The 20062-nt window shown below is 36.4% G+C and overlaps 1 protein-coding gene across 9 annotated transcripts in view; it reads right to left on the bottom strand.

The window, feature by feature from the left end:
• Positions 1–20062, bottom strand: part of zmiz1a (zinc finger, MIZ-type containing 1a) — a 165709-nt gene that overhangs the window by 127494 nt on the left and 18153 nt on the right. Inside the window, exon 2 of one of the 9 annotated variants that reach the window (XM_067386428.1) lies at positions 11090–11156. The exons of 7 other annotated variants lie outside the window; for them this stretch is intronic. The gene's annotated coding sequence lies outside the window, so the exon portion shown is untranslated. Of the gene's footprint in view, positions 1–2069; positions 2279–11089; positions 11157–20062 lie in introns of those variants that run through there. One more of the 9 variants, XM_067386427.1, reaches the window with a different exon arrangement.

The following is a 20062-nucleotide window of genomic DNA, read 5'->3' as shown; positions in this document are numbered from 1 at the left end:
TTAAATACTGGATGTCAAAATTTTTCTATGTGAGAAGTTCAACAAAAATGTGTCAATTTCACTAGCTTTTTTTAAACTTAAAGCTGAAGTGTGTCAATTTTTCAGTGTTAAAACTACAAGTAACAACTATAAGTAAGCCATTCGCAGGATGAATCCCCTGTGGCACTATCAAACATTGTTCTGTTTTTTTTTTTGATTGAGAATCCCTACCAGACCAAAACCGCAATGCTGTCTCAGCCAATCAAGTGAGTTGGGGAGCGGAACTATCTGTTCATCAACCAATAAAAGACAGAGGGGTGTTCAGGAAACTTGTTTGACAACAGTCATTTATGGTTCTAGTGATGCAGAAATAACACACTTCACCTTTAATGATGCAGTCTTCTCCCTCTAAAAACCATTTGGTTTAAATATCTGCACACAAACAGGCTTCAAGTGTAATAGTATTGGTTCCATTAAAAGCATAACTGTGCAGAAATGCATTCAATACCCAGGCCAGATGTTCAAGCCAGTCAGAGAAAGCCCATCCCGATCCTAGGTAGCTCTTGTAGTAACCAGTCAAAGACAAGCATCTAACACAAAGAACCTTGCTTTTTTTCCCTAAGAGAACTGTTTTAACGTATTCTCTACTACTATAATATTAAACAGTTGAATCATTTTCTCAGAAGAAAATATCAGCAAGAAAATATGTCAATATGTCAAAAATATGCAGGAGATTAAATTAAGCTAAAGAGATAAATACTTCATGTAATCCTATTACTTCAAAATATAGTTCACATACCATGTCTTTTTGTTTTGGTCTTGACTGTAACTCACATTCATGTTTAAGTGACCTATATCTGTCATCAGTGTGAAAAGACTGTCGCCCTGAAAGGATCTGCACAATAACGTCACGCACATTACCCACACATAATGACAAAAAAAAAATTACCATGGTAACCACAGTAAATACCACAGTAACTGGTTCTTACAACTGAAATAATATGAAATTTCCCACAAACAATAAAACAACCATTTCAGAATCCTTGTGTCATTTTGTTTACATTTCTTTTTTTGGATGATAGTGGCGGCTAATAGCAAGTTACCACAGTTATACCACATGATAATTTAGTGGAAACTGTGGTTGCAATGATAAATGTTTGTAAGGACATGCATTTATAAACATCAAACCCTATATTTGCGGGACAGTCCATCATTTAAAATGAAGACAATATCTGCAAATCAATGCCTTGTTAAATTTCCTTCAAATTTAGCTTGAACCAAATTTTTCCCAAAAGTACATCCATCAAATAAACGGACAAAAAGTGTCTTAAATCAGTGATTCTCAAAGTGTGGTACACGGAGCATAGCAGCATTTACACTATTTACTAGGAGTAGGAATTTTAGTCATTTTGACTATAAGCATCTTTTTTCTATAGCTAGTTAAATGTCTGTTCTCCATCATATGGCTTAAGAAGACTTGGAAAAACAACTATATGGACTTTTTGATATTGTTTTTTGTTGCTTTGACCGCATTGTGTAGTTTGACAGACCCAAGTATTCACTGACTTTGACTATGGAAAAAAAGACAAAAGATAAAAAATAAATAAAAAATAAAACTCTACCTTTTGTGTCCCATTGAAGAAAAAGTCAAATGACAATGGAACAACTTGAGAGTAAGTAAACATTAACTTCATTTTTGGATGAACTATCATTATGAATACAGAAATATTAACATTAATTAAAAAAATGTGTATATTGACAACAGTTAATAGTCCTTAAAGGGTTAGTTCACCCAAAAATTAAATTTCTGTCATTAATTACTCACCCGTTCTTTACTCACGACTCATGTCGTTCCAAAGCCGTAAGACCTTCGTTCATCTTTAGAACACAAATTAAGATACATTTGATGAAATTCAAGAGGTTATTTTATCCTCAATAGAAAGCAACAAAATTACTACATTCAAGGTCCAGAAAAGTAGTAAAAACAAACAGTAAAAACACAGTTAAAATGGTCAACGTGACTACAGTGGTTCAGCCTTAATGTTATGAAGTGAAAAGTGCGCAAAAACAAAACAAAACTAGCGACTTACTCAACAAATTCATCACTCCCCTGCCATTCGTCTATGATATTTTTGTTGCAGCGCTTCCAGGTTCAGCGCCAGAAAGCCAACTCAGTATTGGCCAACGCCTGTTCATGTGAGTAGCACGATGCATGTGCGTGATGCTGACACAGGTGCCGATGTTCAGATGTAAACATGAAAACGCTGAACTGCGTTCACTGCCTCAACTGTGTATGAGTCTGACAGGATAGAGAAGAAATTGTTGAATAAAGTCGTTATTTTTGTTTTGTTGTTCCACACAAAAAATATTCTTGTCACTTCATAACATTAAGGTCTAACCACTGTAGTCACGTTGACGATTTTAACAATGTCTTTAATACTTTTCTGGACCTTGAATGACGGTAATTATGTTGCTTTCTATGGGGGATTAAAAAACAAAAAACTTGGATTTCATCAAAAAAATATCTTAATTTGTGTTCAGAAGATTCTTACGGGTGGGTGTGGAACGACATGAGGGTGAATAATTAATGACAGAAATTTCATTTTTGGGTGAACTAACCCTTTAAATTTCAATTTGTTCAAAGCTGAGAAAAAAATTACAAGGAAAATTGGTGGTATTTAGATGTTCTCATTTGACCAAAGGTGGTTCTTGGCCTGAAAAGTTAGAGAACCATTTGATGATGACTTCTTGACAACTTCTTTTACTGGTCAAAAAGTACCTTGGAGTCCAACGTCTCTCATCCATTTAGACATCATGTGCATACTGTGTCAAAATGTCAGGGATTTAAGCAGCAAATTCAAAAACATGACGGGAATATAAAAATCGGACTCCATTTTAGCTTCTCCATTCTCTCAGCTCCATTTAGCCCTGTCACATTCACATTCTGTTTACCGCTACTGTAATTAACAGAGGCATCTCTCTCTCACTGAGACTCCGCATAGCGGTAAAGGTACATTATGCAGCGTTTTGCTATGCTAATCCAGGTAATTTGCTTCATGCTGAGCACACTTCCCCAGTGTCTTGATTAACGATTCATTTTCCTGCATTAGTAACCTGATCAAGATACGTCACACAGCATCATATATATTAGTTCTTAGAAAGAACACTTTTCTTGAAATCATTCATTTACTCATAGATTGTTCAGTTCCCTGCAAATCTGCCAATTCGGGAAGCCATTCAGCAAAGCCCGTATAAGCTTCTTTAAAGTAGATTGGAATGAGTGACTGAGCAAGTCCTCCAAACTGTCTTTAGCCTGTTTTGGGGGGATAACAGTAAGATACACATGGCCTAGATATAAACCAAAACACGGTCAGACAAAACAGAACTAGTGTACGAATATCTATACTTCAGTGTTCAAATAGCAGGGCTCGAAAATGATTTACAACTACTCAGTATTGATAATAATACAGCGGGCAAACATTAACTGAATGATATTTTGGATCTACTTAAAGGGTTAGTTCACCCAAAAATGAAAATTATGTCATTAATGACTCACCCTCATGTCTCTCCAAACCCGTAAGACCTCCGTTCATCTTCGGAACACAGTTTAAGATATTTTAGATTTAGTCCGAGAGCTTTCTGTCCCTCCATTGAAAATGTATGTACGGTATACTGTCCATTTCCAGAAAGGTAATAAAAACATCACCAAAGTAGTCCATGTGACATCAGTGGGTTAGTTAGAATTTGTTGAAGCATTGAAAATACATTTTGGTTCAAAAATAACAAAAAATACGACATTATTCAGCATTGTCTTCTCTTCTGGGTCTGTTGTCAATCCGCATTCACGACTCCGCAGAAATATAATTTTTTGTAACAATATAAATGTCTTTACTGTCACTTTTAATCAATTTCATGCATCCTTGCTAAATAAAAATATTAACTGCTTTAAAAAAAAAAAAATCTTACCGACCCCAAACTTTAGAATGGTAGTGTATGTCCAGGAATGTATTAATACTACACACCAGCATACTACAGCGCATACGTCATCCATACTTGATATCAAATTCAGAACATACTCTGAAATGTAGTACAGGAATTCGGACGTATCCTAGATCTGTGCGCTCATTCACGAGCGAGTCTTTATGAATAACACTCAAGGGGGATGTCGGAGGTCTAATCAAGGGCAGAGTGACAGATGATGATAGCAGCAGCCCCTCAACTGACAATATAAAGACATAAAGCACATTGAGCTATTATATGGAATAACTAAAGCAATAGTTCATCCACTCACTGCACACTGAGTGGAACAAGAAAAGTAAGAAAACAAATTTCCCCAAGAAATATTTGAAGTGGAATTTTCATATTCTCCATGAAGCTTGAGGATCTCTTGCTCACAATGCCAGAATACTGATCTGTCTAAGTGGAATCATGCTGTTTGATTCGTTCATTTGTATGCCTGTCAAAGGGAACGCAGGAAATATCTCATTTTCCTTTTAGCCAATACCTCATCCGTCAATGGGAACAAAAGGTCAGACACATTACAGTGGTCTGACTGAGTGTGTTCAAACCCAACCGCTGCTTGTCTGAGATGAACAATAACATCCCTTCCTTCAAACAGTAAATATAATTCATTTCAGGGTCTAAATGGAAGCATGTTGCCACAGGGGACGAACAGAGCACTAGAAAAATTAAACGTTCTATAAAACACTCTAAAATACTTACAATTAAGCTTATTTCAACAATGAGCAAAAAATGCTCACTAACGCCACCAAAAAGACAACATGGCAACTCTACTGTGTGCTAGGTCACATTTCACATTACTAAATAATAAATTATTAAAATATATTTTAAACAATAATCCATGTTTTAATTTTAACAGTAAAGCTATGTTGTGCAGCACATTGTGTTTGACAAAAAAGTTTGTTTTCATGATTAAAAGATAAATTAAAGGGTATGCGTTCATTTGATTGCCAGAAAAATTTAAATACACAGCAGAACTTCTGAAGAAACAAAATTCATAAAAATATTAATTAATTAATTAATTAATATTGTTGTTTTTAAGAATTCAATTAATTAGACATGCTTTTTGATTATTAAAATGGAATTAAACCATTAAAATGGAATCCAGAAAACAGAATTTGGTAAAAAATAAAATTTGAGGGGAAAGAATAAACTGTAGGGCCCTAAAAAAAAAAATGTATTTTTTTTTTGTTAAACTTTTATTAAATTGTTGGTAAATTGGACAAGATTCATTATTTTAATAAATTAGAAATTTAAAAATTTAGTCAAAAAATAAATAAAACGGAAACCAGAAAAATTAAAACGGAATTTGTGAAAAAATAAAACTGATTTTATAGGGCCCTAGGTATGGTTTGTTAGGATAGGACAATATTTGGCCGAGATACATCTATCTGAAAATCTGGAATCTGAGGGTACAAAAAAAAAAAAAATCAAAATATTGAGAAAATCGCCTTAAAAGTCCTTAGCAATGCATATCCACTCACAATTTTTTATTTTATTTTTTTTTGTATATATTTACGATAGAAAATTTACAAAACATCTTCATGGAACATGATCTTTACTTAATTTTCTAATGATTTTTTGGCATAAAGGAAAAATCGATAATTTTGACCCATACAATGTATGTGCTACAAATATACCCGTGCAACTTATGACTGGTCCAGGGTCACAAATGATATCTAGGATCAAGATTTGGGAAAGGCAATTTCACACTAGAAAACTACAGAGGGTTAATTTAAAAATAGAAACAGTACTTTGCTTCACAGAAAGTTTCTAACAATGTTAGATAACTACATTAAAGCTTAAACGGACAGTATTTTTGAAGTCTCATGAAATAGAAATTCACCATCTATTTTATAAATCTAATTGTGAATGATCAATCCATGCACGCTTCATTTTTTTAACTTCATTTTTAAAATCAAAATGTCATAAATCAACCTTCTTGAAAAATGACAGCCTTCTCTCTAATCATGTATGCCAGATTTCTCCAATCATTTAGTTCACTTAAACTCCACCCCTTTCTTACAAACAACTGCAAGTTCGCATTCAGCCGATCTGCCTCCATTCAATCAACAACGGATGGATAGAACTAAGACCCCACCCTACATTTTATCACTTTTTCTCAAATACATCCAAATAAATTTACATCCAAATGAATCAATTCACTGGAATGGACCAAACTTGCAAACACTACATAAGCGAGAACGCGGTTTAGAGCAAAATGATTCACTAGAATGAATCAGACTTTCCAATGTAACAGAGAGAGAACCATTTAGGTGAGCGTATATGTGATTATTCCCCGTTTCCTGTTGATTACAATAACAATTTGACATTCCAACCTAAAAAAGTTTGTTATAGAAAAGCTACACTATACTTTGAAAGTAGCTAACTACTGTCAGATTATTAAGAAGTGCAGTTAAGATATCTTGTTAGTTGTGCTAGGATTGCTTTTGAACAAAACAGAAAATGTAGGGAACGAAATGCTCCATTCTCCTGGTTGACGGACAGAGACGAATCCCTTGTGTGCTCGACAGCACAGCGGATCCCAGTGATGATGCAAGTCCAGACCCCAGGCCCAGCTACAGTGAGTCACAGAGCAGAGTAGGCTGTTTGGATCACAAAAACTCGTCTATTATTACACCACACATGTCACAACTCCCAGTGGCCCCCAAGAGCCTGACACACACACAAAAACAGCTGCAGACACTTATACATAAACACATCACCCACTGAGACAAGACAGAGATAATAAAGAGCACACTTATATGGATACATAGACAATTCAATAAAGCACTTCTGTATAACACTTCTCAATGTGCACACTCTTATTTACTATAAAAAAAGCTGCAACTGAAGACAGTGTTTTCACTGTTTACTCAACAAAGGTGATAATTTGCTTCATTCGATGATTCAAGTCCAACAATGCAGTGCAAATCCAGTTGCTTTTTACTTCAAGAAGGTTTAAAGCACAGTATGCAAGTTCCGCTGCTAAAGGGCGCCTATTCAAAATAATAACAAAAGGTGTAGCTTGTTGATGCCATGAATGAGCATGGAATCATGGGAGTTGTCGTCTTCACCTCCATAGCCGATGGAAAGCAATCCAATGGGACTCGGGCAGAAATCATGCTCATGGATGAGCTAATGTATTAAAGTTTTATTAACGTTACTGTGGTATGAAGCAGGGCAGGGCTGAGAGCCTGGGACATTTTACGTTGCTGTTTTTATTATGCTTATATGCCACAGCCTCAAGTGCTGAATTACTACTTATACAGGTTCCTTTTTTTGACTAATTAAAATTGTGGGGTAACGCAGTGCTGTTTTACTTGGTCAATCATAATAAAAAAAACATTTGAGTTTGTTGAATGTTAACGTTACTCTGTGCGTTCGTTCGGTGGCTGCTATAAGACACTTGTTGCATACTGCAGTAAATGATTAGATTAAATGATTAGAATATCATATTAATAAAAGCTGGATCACTTGTGTTGATAAAAGGCATGCAATTAATTTTTTAAATGTATGGTGGAGACAATGCTGTATTACTGTAACTACAAATAAAGCTCTTTCTGATTATGCTGTGTTAACCACTTGTCAAGACAAGTGCTGTCTCTGGGGCATGGTACAAACATTTTACTTGTGGTAAAGCAAAAAAACTAAAAGGTCTTTGCGTCCGAAGACGCAAAGGTCTTTGTGTTCATGTTTCGCGTGTAAAAAAACACAGTATTTTTCACATAATTTACTTATCTGTATACCGCTGTTTCCACTGTCATAATAACGAGCTGATGAGCTCCTTGTTCTATGAAGTCCCTCCTTCAGAAATACGTAACGAGTTCTGATTGTGTCAGCGGTTCCTGTGTAGTGATTCGACAGCAGCTTAGCGCTCCTTGCCCGGAAAGGTCCCGCTTCTTACCATAACGTGTGCTGCACATAGTTTTACATGTGGATTATTGTGGTGTTGTGCCGAATGAACACAAAAGACAATAATTCCCGAGAGACTGAACTCTTTAATCTCCACAAGCAGCGACAGAAAATGTACAACGTTAGCACTCACTCAGAAGAGTACCTCATATGGAAAACAGCCATATATATATAAACATGGTCCCCTCTTGTGGCCATTATGTGCACTGCAGTCCAACATTAACTATTGCAGTAAGGATTCCACAATTATAATTTTCGGGAACCATGTTAAACATAAATTGTAACCATTGATTTCTAAGTACAGTGTCCCTGGGAAGGCCAAACAAAGGTGATTGGACTGCCGGATGAAAATAACAGCGTTTCGGCGACAAACACACTCTACAAACGCAACTCTTGCTCTTCTCCGTGGGAGCGCAACAAGACCACGCCCCCTTTTTTGTGTATTCCTGTGGGCGGAGGTTAGTCAAAAAGCTGTTTTAGTGACGTCATTAAAGAAGGAAGTAGAGGGATGTAGTCCAAACTGGCCGTTCGATGTAGGCGACTTCTGTTAAATAAAATATCTCGCTTGGCATTGAACTTTGAGCTTTAAAATTTTACAGATTTTATTTATACTCTAACAACAACATTACACACTAACTAAAGTTTGAAACATGGGATCACGAAGAATGGGACCTTGAAAATAGTCTGCGCCATAAACCAACTCAAACCTGGTCTAAAGTCTAAAGTCAATGGCACAATATTTTTTTGTTAGAGCACGTTGGTAGAAACAGCGCCTCTGGGCGTGTCCACAGTGCGCGTTGACTTTGCTTATTACACACAGGGATGCGCATCACACAAACATGCCAAATATTAAAAACAAAAGGATTACAGTGTAAAATAATATTATTGTGTAAGCTACATAAATATAAAAATGTAATGATGAATAGTCATTGCGTGTATTAGAATTAGGCTACCTATTTTCAATTCAGCCTATTACTACTTATAACGATGAACGAAATTGGCTAATTAATTGAACAATCGTGCCAATACACACACATATATATTAACCGACTCATCGCGTGGAGCTATTTGAAAGCCTGCATTTGCAAGCCCGCTTTAACTTCGCGCATGAGCAGATCGGTTTCTTCGCTTGAAAAGCACTCAGCTTTTCCTCCAACAAATTCCACCATGTAAATAGCAATCCGCCATGGCGCGAGCGCATCTCGCTCTTAAAGGGAATGGGAGATGACACTCTGATTGGTTTATTGAACGTTACACCTATTACTCATTAAGAGAATAGGGACAACCCATTTCAAAAATGCACCCCGGCGCACGGACCGTTTTTCCGTCGTTAAAATAGCAAAAGTGGATTTGGACACGCCCTGAGTGCACCTGCGCCGTGCGCTTTACACTTTGCGTTTAGATGATTAAAATAGGGCCCTTGGTGTTTCCATGGTTTCTACACAAGTAAAACAGGAAATTGAAGGTAATGCAGATATGACGTCACTGATAGGCAACACAATGACAGGCCTTTACACTGGTTAAAATTGCTGACTTCTCTGGATTTAAACATTGTTGGAAACATCTGTGATAATGTTAAGTACACAGGTGGTTTTTAAATATTCTAATCTAAAAATCTTACTTGCATATTGTGCCTTATTCATCTAATGTTTATATGTTATTTCATTTTAGCTTTACTTTAATTAATGAATCTTTTGTAAAAGTTGTAGTTTTGGTTAACAGTAACAACACTGTAAAGGCTTTTTCTGAACCACTGCTAGCAGCTATTAAACAGGCTATCCATCTATCCCTCACATCCTTGTTTTCATTTGCATATTAAACATGGTGTTTAACCATTGAATGCCTGAATGGTTATGTATAGCCCAGTCGTGTAATCCAAACAAACAGATTTCAATTCTGAGGTAATAGTGCAGAAAATGCAGACTTCATTTTTAATAGAAGTAGTTCACTTAAAAAATATAAATAAATAAATAAGACCCTTATTCCTCGTCTGGTATCGTTTAAAGCCCTTTGAAGCTGCACTGAAACTGTCATTTTGACCTTCAACCGTTTGGAGACCATTGAAGTCCACTATAAGGAGAATAATCCTGGAATGTTTTCATCAAAACCTTAATTTCTTTTCAAATGAAGAAAGAAGGACATGAACAATTTGAATGACATGGGGGTGAGTAAATTATCAGGAAAATTTTATTTGAAAGTGGACTAATCCTTTAACTCAAGAACTGCTTAAAACTGATCATTAAATGAGTGAGTTGAACTCTGAGTCATGAATGAATCAGTCCAATCTGTGAACAAGATCAACCGGTTCACTGAAAAGAAGCAGTTTAAAAGAATGATTCATTTACTGATCCGTTCAACTAACTGACTCGATTCACTCGCAGCAGTTCTCAAATTAACGGCTCACCGGAGGGTAAAATGATCAGTGAATAATGACTTTGTACTGTGGTTATATGAAATAGAGCGGTGTGAATATTCTTGAACATTTCCCTTTTTGTGCCACACAGTAAAGGAACGACATGAAAGCAAGTAAATAATGACAGAACTATTCCTTCAATACAAACACGGCTGCATTTCTCCCTAAGAGACACACAAAGAGCAAAAGGTGCAGACCACACGCAGGTGCTCAGCAGCAGAAGTGAAGGTGACTGGACAAGAGCGGGCGGGCAGGGCAGCTCTGACTGAGCTGAAAAATGAATGCAGCAAGCAGGCGGTGCTTCAGGGCCACTTTCCAGCACTAAAGACCAACAAGATCAATTACCGAGTGGAGATGTTTCTCAGCGCCACAGTGAGCGGCACCTTAATGAGAGAGGTTTCCATTACCTCCATAAATGGCCTAAGAGAGACGCACTGATGAAGCAAGAGCCGTAATAGCCTTTCTCTCTTTTCCTCCCTAATGACACTGCAAGTGGATTACGCTGCCAATCCAGCCATCCGCCGTGTTTATCATTTATGTAAATAACGTCAGAGTCACTGACACAATGTGGGGAGGTGGCTGAAAGCGAGGCATGGAGACGACGAGGGTGTGGCCTCTATAGCGTTCTGTGAGGTGCGAGAATATTATCTGGTCGTTTTTACAGATGCAACGTTAAGCAAAATCTGTCTACATTTCACGTGCGCAGCTGCTTTAAGTGACAGTGTGTGAGGATATGTGAGGAAGAAGTTTGTGTGTTCTCACTTTATATTCAGGTGAGAGTAAACGCCTTCCACTTCTACATCAGACAGGTTTTTCTAATATGCGCCATCTGACAGAGGAAGGATAGAAAAAAACATCAGCAGAAATATACACAAGTGGCAATAATCCTCTGCCCCCAATACTTGTGCTGTGCAATAAGCAAACTGAGCTTATCAGGAGCAACCACCACTCCTTTTAATAGCCACCGTGATGCAGTGCTTTCAGGCAGGTTTCTGTTCCTGCTTTTTCAAGAGCTTTACTGAGTGTGGGTTCTGGTCCTCTCTCTTTTCCATGAACAGTACATGTTAGGGCTGGGGGGGGGGGGGGGGGGGGGGTAAAAAAAAAAAAAATAAATAAATAAATAAAAATAATAATAAAAAAATCTCAATAATTTAGTTTCGGCAATAAAACAGATAGAGTTATTTAGATTGTTAATGCAATAAAACTGCAATAAAACTTCCAAACATGAAGCGAAAAAAAAGCTTTGAAGATAATTAATGCCATTATAGCTTTTTATGCACCAAAACAGATTTCCATGTTTATAGACATATTTTCCAAAAAAAAGTTATTAGGAGACATGTCAAAGTTGCAAAACTTTTTAAAGAGGACAATGCAATCAATCATTAAATCAGGTTGAAATGCATATATTGAAATTTACAATTCAAAATGATTAATTAAAAAGAAATCAAACTTTCCAAATTTCTATATATAGTTAAATATATTATATATTAACTTAGTTAAATATATATATAGTTATATTTATTTATTTATTTATTTATTTATTTATTGGTTTAAACCAACAAATAATAGGTCAAAGTGAACAAATGGTTATTGTATTGAATGCATTTACTCGGTAATACTTGTATGATTATTTGCTTGAATTGAGCATTTCAGTGAATAAGTTAAAATTTATGACCTGTAAAAAGACTGGGTGATGTATCAAATATATGTTATATACATATTTTATACACACACATATATTTGATACATCACCCAGTCTTATTACAGGTGACGGCTGTGTATCAATCCAGGTATTTAGAGAGTTTCATTATTTGGTCACACAAGTGCGTTAATGCACTTCCTCTTGTCTGTTTTTACAGGCTCCACTGAATTACTTCTGCAGTGGTTCGATTTGTGAGGTTGTTTATCAGGCAAAACACAATGTGCTCTGTGTGCAACTGCGCCAGGAGACTCAGAATGTCAATGACGCAGGGCAGCATTACCAATTCAAAAAACAAAAACCTAATAAACTTCACTGCTGTCAGATGCAACTCCTTGACACACTGAGCAGCATGCAGACTACAGGCTATATGATTCAACTGACCTTATGCAATCATGACCCATAGGAAACATCACAGATGAGTGAATCACAGCACAGAGCTTAATCATACTGCATTTGCTGCATCACAGAAACCTCAAGCACAAGCAGAAGAAGTTTACATACAAAACCCTCATTTATCCATCCAAGCAGTCTGGAGAATAAGACAATTTAAAAAGACAACTGACACCATGCGAACCACAAAGAGTGTTTGCACACACATTAAAATTTTCATTTTGTCATGTTTTACATATGCACACTTCCCAGACTTCATTAGCAGGCTACGTGAGATCCTCTCAAAAGGCCAAACATCTCATTTCAGGACTTTAACGATGTGCCTCTGGTGTTCAAAATGAATCGCCATCTTCTAATCTAAACACTGGCCATTCAGATGCACATGTTACCAAAGCGGGAGGAAAGGGATTATGTAAATATTAGCTGTTGACATAAGAGTGCGACTATATTTCAGCAAACTGACAAGCTGAGCTGATGAGGAACAGGCGATAACAAAATCAGCCATGGACGCTAATGTCAACTGATGTAAATTGTCCCTCTCCTCCTCCTACTGCCAAAAGCTAGTTCAACCCATCAACAACAGGCCCGTCATAATCTATAAGACATATTTATCAAACAACACGCATACACAATGTTACGACACAAACACTAAATGTAGTGTTTTCCTTTATTTATTCATATTATAGTCTATTTAACAAATGATGTAGACTTGTTTCATTAAAGGTAAAAGTTGTTGTTTCAGTTCCTCTACTGGAAACAAACAAAACTGCTAAAAGCTGGGTTTCCATCCAAACATGAAGCAAATCTTTTCAAAGTTCGCAAAAAAAGAAAAAACAAACAAATGTGAATTAGGTGCGTTTCCATTAAGTTGTTTGAGCGGATGACGGAGGTATTGGTAACCTAGTAACCAACAGTAAATAAAACACCATCAGCAGAAACAACTGATTAGTCAAGTGGGTTTAATGTTCGCTACACTAGAATTTATTTGGTAAATGCATTTCCATCTCCCATTATTCACATTAACTCTTTTTCGCACAATTCAAAAACCATCTCAAGTGATCGTAAAAACTTTTTTGCGAATTAAGAGACTTTTTCGAAATTTAGTGTTTCCATCACTTGTTTTGGATGCGATACTTCAAAATGTGCATAAAAACAGGGTGATGGAAACATAGCTAAATATTGCTTTCAAACAAGTTTCAAACTCAAGTTTTACTCAACGCTCAACAGACAGTTCAGTCCCAAACTGACACCATTGGTTGGGCCAGTGTTGTTTTGTGGGTTACCACCCATTCAAACCAATTGCAATTCTGTTTGATGCCACTTTTGGTGCAGAAATTATGTATCATTAGGGCTGACCGATATATCTCATGCGATTGTCACATGCATTTCGTCAGTAAAGCCGGTTCCCTGATTGCCGCTAAATCGCCATCACCTACTTTCAAATGGAGCGGCATTTAATAGACAGAGTCGTAGTTCACTGACAAGCCACACAATATCGTGTTCGTTATCGAAGGCGATTCATCAGCGATATGAACGCGATATTGCTTAGCTTGTCAGTGAACTACGGCTCTGTCTATTGAATGCCGCTCCATTTGAAAGCAGGTGATGGCGATTTAGCGGTAATCAGGGAACCGGCTTTACTGACGAACTGTGCGTGACAATCGCATGCGATATATCGGTCAGCCCTACTACGTATCAATATGGGTTTTTCATTATTGTCTAGAAAAAATATCTTCCTTTAAGTTTCTAAAGGGATGTTCTACATATATTGCATGACAAAAAAAAAAAAAAGGAATGCGAGCCACATTATGGTGAGTAGAATGCTCTTGGGTGAACTATGCCTTTAACAGCAGCACAAAACAATTCAAGTGGGATGTTCAATCATGCAGAGTGATGTTTAATCAGGGTTACAGCATGGACGAGGGAGGATGCTTCTTCTGCTCACCATTCCTTCTCTTAACCCTTATGCGGTCTTCGTTTGGGAAGTACACTCAGGGTCTTCGGGGTCTCCACAGACCCCAGGCAACAAAATGCAATTTTGTAACAAAATACTTGTTTTTTTAAAAAACATTTAATTTTACTCTTTTTATTAATGTTTTTACTCCATGTTTGTACAGTTTTTGGGAGGATTTATCATATTTTTTAAATTTATATAAATAAATTAAAAAATATTTTTTTAAAATAGGTTTTTATACAAAAACAGCTTTTTATGTAAAATTCACTTTATAAAAGACCCACATTTCTAAATTTCATTCATGGGGATAACATGGATAATTTGACATGGTTTAGTGTAAGATTTTTGCCCATCTTTTGGAAAATGCAGTTTTAAAAGTAAAAAAACTATCATTTTTACCAGTAGATGGCTGCAGAGCTCCACTATATGCTATGTGCTATCTGACTGACTGAAAGACATCTTTTCATAAGTTTTTTTCAGTTGGATTCATATCTAAATATTATGAAATCACAATTATAACAATAAAGGGTACTTTTTGTCAAAGTTTAGCATTTTTTGTAATGAAAAAAAATAGTTTTTCAATATTGTTACATTATGATGAGACTCCACTGTGAAAATGGACAAAATTCATCCTCAAAATCAACATTTTGGAAAAATTAATTTTTTTCAGTACAAAAAATGCTAAACTTTGACAAAAAGTATTTTTTATTGTTATAATTGTGATTTCATAACATTTAGATATGAATCCAACAAAAAAACTTATGAAAAGATGTCTTTCAGTCAGTCAAATAGCACATAACAAATAGTGGAGCTCTGCAGCCATCTACTGGTAAAAGTGATTTTTTTTTTACTTTTAAAACTGCATTTTTCAAAAGATGGGCAAAAATCTTACACTAAACCATGTCAAATTATCCATGTTATCCCCATGAATGAAAGTTAGAAATGTGGGTCTTTTATAAAGGGAATTTTACATAAAAAGCTGTTTTTGTAAAAATATTAATTTATTTATTTATTTATATAAATTTAAAAGATACGAGAAATCCTCCAAAAACTGCACAAATATGAAGTAAAAACATTAATAAACAGAGTAAAATTACATTTGTTTTTTAAAAAGCAGTTATTTTATAACAAAATTAAATTTTATTGCCTGGGGTCTGTGGAGACCCCGAAGACCCTGAGTGTGACCCTTTTTTTTACACTAACATAAAAACAAGATATCACTCCGATTTTTTTTTTCTTTGTAGATCTAGAAAGTGTTAACAACGGTACAAAGTTTCATGTCATTTGGACAAAGAGAATATTTTTTTTTATTTGAGCAAACGTCGTTTGGGGTCTGTGCAGACCCCAAAGACCCTATAAGGGTTAAAGCCAATGTGGAGGTCCCCAAGGCACTGAAAATCAGCGTCTGTGCCACAGTCACTCCGGCTCTGCCTGACAGACATGCACGGCACTGCGCATCCAGACAGCTTTGACATGAAATTCAAGCTTGTTAGTATACATTAGCCAGCCACTGCGCTCAGTGCGGCTCAATATCCAGGGCGCAAGTCTCACTGCCATTTCACGCTAAAGGCCAAACAGCAGCAGACCTCACTGTGCTCTTCAACGGAATGTTCTAGACTCTGCCCCAAGGCCACTCAGGACATTATCATGAGAACTCACAGGAAAGGCCATTGTGTTTACAAGAGGCAATTTCCTCCTTCAAATCCTTTTGTGTTTCCCTGTTAATGCAAATGGACCGGACGCTGCGTGTCTCCGCGAATGGATGAGAGCAAAGCAGACTCCGACTTTTAACACCAGGGATCCACGTGGTGCAGAAAGCACTTACGCGATAGCGGCGGGTGATTTATCTTTGAAAATTTAAAAGCCCTCTTGGTCTTGCAGGAGATCCTGGTAGCTCCTCGTGGATATGAAAGCAAACAAATGGAAACATCAGCATGCACCACGACCAGCTCCTCAACCTCTAGCGAAGTAAAGGTCAAACCGTCATTCTAGCGCCTCAGGAAAATGAAGGCATGTTGAATACAGGAGTGCTTAGTCATATCATGAGCACATTTCAAACAATGATTACATGCTCTCCGAAATACTTGATTCTGATTAGTCAATCATGGCATTCACAGTGATTATTTTTTTCCCCCCTGTAATGACCACTACTCTGTACTCTAACTGTTGGCCCTGGAAACCAATTTAGTACAGTGCTGTACTAGTTTGCTTCTCTCCATGTACTCTTTGGGCTCACGTAATAAACAAATTTTAACCTTAAATCAATATTTCATGGTTGTAATTGCAAAACCAACCCCTTTAGGGTGATACAAGACCCCTCAGTTTCACGCGGGGATCTTAAATACCCTGTCATAACAACAACCGGCTGATTGTACATTATCCCTAACATATTCTATATTGCTTGTCGTCAAATGGTCGACTTTAACCAATGAATGATATCCCGTGTCTAGTTCCCAGCAGACATTTCTTTCTAACAGCTGCCTAATTATTAATCAACACTTTACTCTTGTAACATGAAACACTAGTAATGAGAAAACTAAGACAAGTGAGATCACTCCCAGCATGGGCAAAATTAACTCATTTAAATGAAGAGAATCACGACAAACCACTAATGCATTTGACAGACATAAATCAAATTGAGAATTCAAGCCGGTGACTGATATTTAATGTGCCACCAAAATACAGAAAGTGCTTTGAATTATTGATTAGCAGGGAGCAAGACGATTTTAAACAGCTCTGCTCCTGCTATCAATCATTCATGCACTTCCCAGCGAAAACACTTCACTCCCTCAAGTGTCGGATCTCACTTAAAGGTGGAGGGCCTACGCTCCGATATCTCACTTCAATTGAAGTATTAAAATAAAGCAGACAATTAAAATTTATCGCCCCTAAACAAAGTCTGTATTGCAGTTGATAAAATAGATCCCTAGGTCAAGGATTTTAACAAATACATTCGGTATGGACTAACAAACAACTCATCTCTTATATCTTTGACAATCAGACATTTACAGCTGCACTGGGAATCATTTGCCAGCATGTCTAATTGCAAACTGACTAAATTAGAATTAGAACCAGGCAAATATTTTCTATTAGGTTATGCCTACGCCAAGCATAATCAAACTTGCACCCACTCTGACTAATGGAATACAGAGTATCTCTGTGCAAAGTCCTTTGGTGCCAATCGCCCAATTAGTGTCCGCATGCAAGTGCTTTCTGCCCTGGCATCATAACATCAAAGGCTGGCAGCCCATCCATGATGGAGTCTACCTGCCAACATCAGAGCTGGTTATTGTCTTCAGGAGTAACTGAAACCTCATACAAACATCTGGGTTTCCTCTATCAACAAAAAGTGCAATGATCTGAAGGAAATTAATTGCTGATAATGCCATAATTCATCATGGGGATCTTGAGGACTCTATAGTTATAATTTTAGCAACAACTTGGCTTCATTTTGGCTATAACAGTACTCTAATTGCAAAGTACCAGCAACAGCATGAAGAATAATACTTTTATTCAGTAAGGATTTATTAAATTGAACATAAGTTTACAACCTAAAGACAATTTCAAATTAATGCTGTTCTTTTTAACTTTCTATTCAGTCCTGAAAAAAGTTTTGCAAACAATTTCTAACTGTGAAAATAAGAAAAGTAGCATCAAATCATCTTGGAATCATTTCTGATGGATTTTATTTGACACTGAAGACTGGAGCAATAGCTGCTGTAAATTCAGCTTTGCCCTCATGTTTTCTTTTAGTGGAAAAAGTTATGTTTTAAGGGTGGAACACATCAATGTTTGGGGAATCCCTTCTGAGGTCAAGGCTTTCCTTAGACGTCAACAGTAATCCTGGGTTCCAAGACTGTGACTAAGCTCCTATACTTTCCCTGCCAGTACAACCCTTTCCTTCTCTCTATCCATCGATTTCATCCACGGTCTGCAATGACATTTCAGCGGGATTCTGTTATTGCTTCTTATTTGTCTCTACAACAACCAAATGACCTTTGATTGAGTATAATAGCTAAAAGCACTCTTTTGTGCAGCGTCACTGTCAGCTTTGCTAAGATCATATCATAGCCTGCTGTACTGTACATAGAATACAGTAAAGAGTTGTAATGGAGGAATCATTACGAATGAAACTTACCTGACAACAACAGTTCCTATAATAATATCTTAACAAATAGAAAACAGCCTTAAATAATGTATAGTTACCAGCACGTCAAGCTTTTCTTGCGATCTTGCCGCCTCTTATGTGTAGAAGTAGGCCTACTTTTTATACATGAGAAGCATGTTCAACGTGGACATGCAATCACTAAATATTGAGAATACAACTGTGTGTATTATATTTTTCTAACTCCAAAGCAGCTGATAATCACTTCCTTTTATTAATTGCATCTCTCAACTTGGTGCTCACATAAACCGATCACATTTTAATGATGCAAAAGGCCAGGGATGGGCATTTTTTGTCCATTTTTCATTTTGAGTACTCAAAAACCAGTACTGGGCGAAAAACAATCATGGCGATTGTGAAAATGTTTTGACATGTTGACAAATGTCTATGAAAAATATGACTAGAAAAATAACACGGTTAGATTATCAATATTGCATCAATGTTTTTGAAAAAGAAACATCCAAAATGAATAGCTACATGTGGTGAAGCTGAAGAATGAATGAACACCAAGCTGAAGCCCATTCAATTTGACACATTCTATATGAGGTTAATAAGATGTCTTAGATACACAACATAATCGCAACATTACAACTTTCATCTGGACAAAGACGTCCCTGCGCATTTTCGAAGCCTTGACAAGAAACGATTTTAATTCAAACATAACCTAATGTCGAAAAATGTGACGAGAAAAAAAATAACACTGCTGAATTATTAATAATAATGTTTTTGAAAAAGAAACATCTAAAAGAAATATGGCTGTTTCAAATAACCCAATCATAGTCAATAATGTCATAGCCTATAATAATAAATACTGCTAAAAAGAAGCATTTTGTAAGCGGGTTAATAAACTAATCCAAACGCATCCTATATGAGATTAATCAGATATATACAGCATAAAAGTAAAAACTTACATCTGCACAAAAGGACGCAAGAAAAAAATATTATAATAAAACATTGTTTTTATGATAGATCGTTGCTGTCACATTCGAGTACTCATGCACATCCCTACAGTAAAATAATAACGCGGATACAAGGAGTGTATAATTTAAACTACTTTATTAAATAACTCCCAACCAATCGACACTAACAGTAGCCTCTGTTCAGTTTGCTTATACTGCTGCTCCTCTCTTCATTAAAACTCCAGATGAAGGGTTTCCAGATATCACAAAAAAGAAAAACAAGCCCTTAAAACACAATATATTGAGCAGACATGGCAAAACTATACCAAGGGAAACAAATATAAACAATACAAATAGTATTACCAATATCCTACAAAAAGGCAGGAAATGTAGTTCAATATAAATCAATCAAGAAACGATTTTTAAATTTGAATCGTGACCCCAAAAATCTATTTGAATCGAATCGTGAGACTCACCACTAGTCTAAAAGACAGCTTTGTCTAACTGATGAATCATATCAGACAGGAAATATCCTGAAATTATTGACAAGTGCACAACACCGGCCTGCTATTCATGGCCGAATGACTTTAATGTGGCATAAAGCCACATCACAGCCAGTCTTTAA

Source organism: Chanodichthys erythropterus, chromosome 5, assembly GCF_024489055.1.
Source record: "Chanodichthys erythropterus isolate Z2021 chromosome 5, ASM2448905v1, whole genome shotgun sequence".
Classification (NCBI taxonomy): Eukaryota; Metazoa; Chordata; class Actinopteri; order Cypriniformes; family Xenocyprididae; genus Chanodichthys; species Chanodichthys erythropterus.
This window is presented reverse-complemented; position numbering and strand designations above follow the sequence as displayed.